At 51.5% G+C, this 3,111-nt stretch overlaps 1 long non-coding RNA gene across 1 annotated transcript in view; it reads right to left on the bottom strand.

Moving 5' to 3' along the window:
• Positions 1-880: 880 nt before the first annotated feature.
• LOC108294190 overlaps positions 881-3,111 on the bottom strand; it is a 5,051-nt gene continuing 2,820 nt past the window's right edge. The window contains exon 2 of the long non-coding RNA XR_001820947.2: positions 881-1,407. This is a non-coding gene — a long non-coding RNA (uncharacterized LOC108294190). The remainder of the gene's footprint in view (positions 1,408-3,111) is intronic.

Here is a 3,111-nt window from a genome sequence, read left to right on the forward strand (position 1 = left end):
TTAGTGGCCTACAGACAGGATCACAGTCTGACAGAGAGCGAACTAGAGTCCCAGCCGGGGCAGGGAGGGAGACGGGAGTGAGAGAGATGGGGTCAGACAAGAATATGAATAGTGGCTGAAACTCTGCGAAATTTGAGGAAAAATATGAACTCACAGGTCCAAGAAGCTCACTGAAACTCAAAGGAGGTAAGCATCTATAAGGTTAAAGTAGACTAGCATCTTCTAATACTCTCATATACATAAATTATGTGATGACAGATGAACCCCATCCCAACCCTACAAAAAATAAATTTGGTATGCCACATTTTCCTGCTAAGTTACAACCATGACCAGACAGAGAGGTGACACAACAGGGCGGCCTGAAGCCCAGGAAGTCCTCTTCTGGGGAATAGACAGTGGAGTCCCACCTCTGATTTCCCCAGGGATCACACGCACACATACACACACGCACACGCGGGCGCACGCACACACACGCACACCTAGCACAGAGCGTTTTCTTCTTAGGCCTGCTCATCTTCCCAAATCATTTAAACGTCGTTTTAAAAAACCCTGTTTTACAAAAGCCTGTTTTACCATCACAGCAAGGGTGACATGAGACAGGAAATTTCCAAACTAAACATCCGCTTCTGTGTTCTATCACGGCATGATTTCCGGAACTACACTGCAAACGAGAGGGCCAGGGCTTGGGCAGATGCTTTGGCTACAAAACGTTCACACCTTAAAACAACACTTTTAAGGATTTTCCCCCACATCTGTAAGTGTTACTTGTATTAAGTCTGAACTTAATTATTCCTGCTCACCGGGCATGGTGCATAACTTGCTTTAGAAAATAACTCAAGGACAAGCTGTTACTGTTTGTACAGACACTTCAAAAGTTAACTTTTCAGAACAATGTATCATTTATTAAATAAAGATCATACATAGCTCTCCTTTATATCAGGTAGTGAAACACTGCATTTACGTCATCTCTGGACACTGGATGAAAGATTAATGGTCAGTTGGTCTCAAAATATGTCAATGTGTTTTGTCTCCAAACATGCGAAGGGCTTGGATGGATCATATCATTTTCGGATGCTTTAGAAAAACAAGCTATAGCCCCTGAATACATTCCAAAAATCCTAAGTACTTACAAACAGAAGCAAGAACCCTTGCCAGCCAATACACTCAGTAAAGAAACAGGAAGGCACAGGCCACGTAATTCAGCAGGTAGCTCAAGGAGCAGCACTAGCTCCTGGCAGGAGTCAGCAGGCCTGGCAGCGTCCAGGGCCGGCGCTCCCGTGCGGAAACAGGGCCATGGTCTTCTTGAGCTCCTGGTAGCTCCAGTGCATCTGCTCCACCTCGGCCCGGTGCTGCGCCCGCACCTGGCTCAGCTCCTGCAGCAGGTGTTCGTTGGTGCTGACCAGGGAGCTGCAGAACGGCAGGGAAGCGGCTGCTCAAGGCTCCGTCCTCTCCAGCGGTGCTGCCCTCACCTGCCGGGCCTGCACCTCCCCCCACACACGCCAGGCTCCTTCCACCGCCCGTGTCCCACTGGCTACTGCCTCCTCCCTTCCCAGCCACTGGCTGACCCCTGAGCAGTTCAGAGGTGCTGCTCAGCACCGACTCAGAATAGATGAGCTGAACGGGCTAATGAGTGAGTGAACGCACCTCTGGCATTCCAGCTACACACGGTTTTATGGGAAGAGCATGATAAGCATCATGGCTGACAAAACAATGCTCTAATTCTAGAAAAGATACAGAACTGAAATCTTTCTGATTCCCAGTACAAGCTAATAATTTTGGTATCATAATAGTTTAATAGAAAAGTCCTAGTTTTTAATACTGTTGACCATTTTTATTCTAGAAGGGATTTTTAGAAATAAAGTGCTATTGCATTTTACCAACTCTGTCATCTCCAAATTGCCCTGCTAACCCAGTCAGCGGTGACTTAAGGACATTCAGGGCATTGCAAGTATTAGACCAGGCAGGGCCCACTGACTTCTGCCACATTAGCCGCAGAGATGGGCACGCCATGGACAGAGCCACTGTGCGGGCACAGGCCCTGTTTGCTTGGACATCATGGAGCCACTGGCAGGCAGAGGCCCAGACTGGATGAAGCCAGCATGGATCCTGGGGGCAGAAGCCCAGTCCCACTGTGTTTGGGAGCTGTGCACCCTGCCTCACCCACATCCAGGCCACAGTCCTCAAGGAGTGTGACCCCCAACTCTACCTTGACCACAAGACAGGCCCGCCAGGTTCCAGGGAGTGGTGTGGCTGCACCACGCCCATCACAGTCCCCTTCCTTCCGCTCCTTCACATCTTGTCTCAGCCCAGTCTCATCTTTCAGGACCCTTCTCCTCTAACTTACACCTGTGATGGACCCATGGGGGTCTGTGGCCTTTATCCTGGAAGGGGCAGAGCCTGGCTACACATATGACCAGAATGTACTCTAACCCAGGTGAGCTGGGGCAGCCTCAGCCGGCGGGGGTGGAGAATGGGGAGGAACAGGAGGGAGAATGGGAGGGGGAAAGGGAGGAGAAGGGGGAGGGGGAGGAACCGACCACAGACCAGCCTTCCCTGCTTAGGCCACAGGAACAGGGGTTCACACAACAGCACCCACAAAACCGCCCAGAGCAACTGTCCTCGCCTCCTCCAGCAGCGCACCTCTTCCTTACCGCACCCGGCCTTTAACCACTTCCCAACACACAACTCTGAATACAAACGAAGATTCCGCCTTGAGGAGCCCTCACACCCAGCCTCCTTCTCACGACCCCACCGTAGCCAGGGAGCAAAGGTGGCGTCTCCATGTTTCTAACTGAACACGAACTGAAGTGAGGGAGAGCAGAGCTGCGGGAGTGCTGCCCAGGGAACCAGGATGCCCCGCCACGCCTGGCCATCTCCACGTGCCTGTCTCCCCAGTCACACCGCACGCAGAGTCACACCGCACTGTCCACACCTCACAGTCCACACCTCACAGCCCAAGCCTCACAGTCATACATCATATTCCACACATCACTGTCCACACCTCACGGTCACACATCACAGTCCACACCTCACAGTCACACCTCATATTCCACACCTCACAGTCCACAGCTCACAGTCCATGTCTCACAGTCACACATCACAGTCCACACC

Source organism: Cebus imitator, unplaced genomic scaffold (assembly GCF_001604975.1).
Source record: "Cebus imitator isolate Cc_AM_T3 unplaced genomic scaffold, Cebus_imitator-1.0 Scaffold567, whole genome shotgun sequence".
In the NCBI taxonomy this organism is placed as follows: Eukaryota; Metazoa; Chordata; class Mammalia; order Primates; family Cebidae; genus Cebus; species Cebus imitator.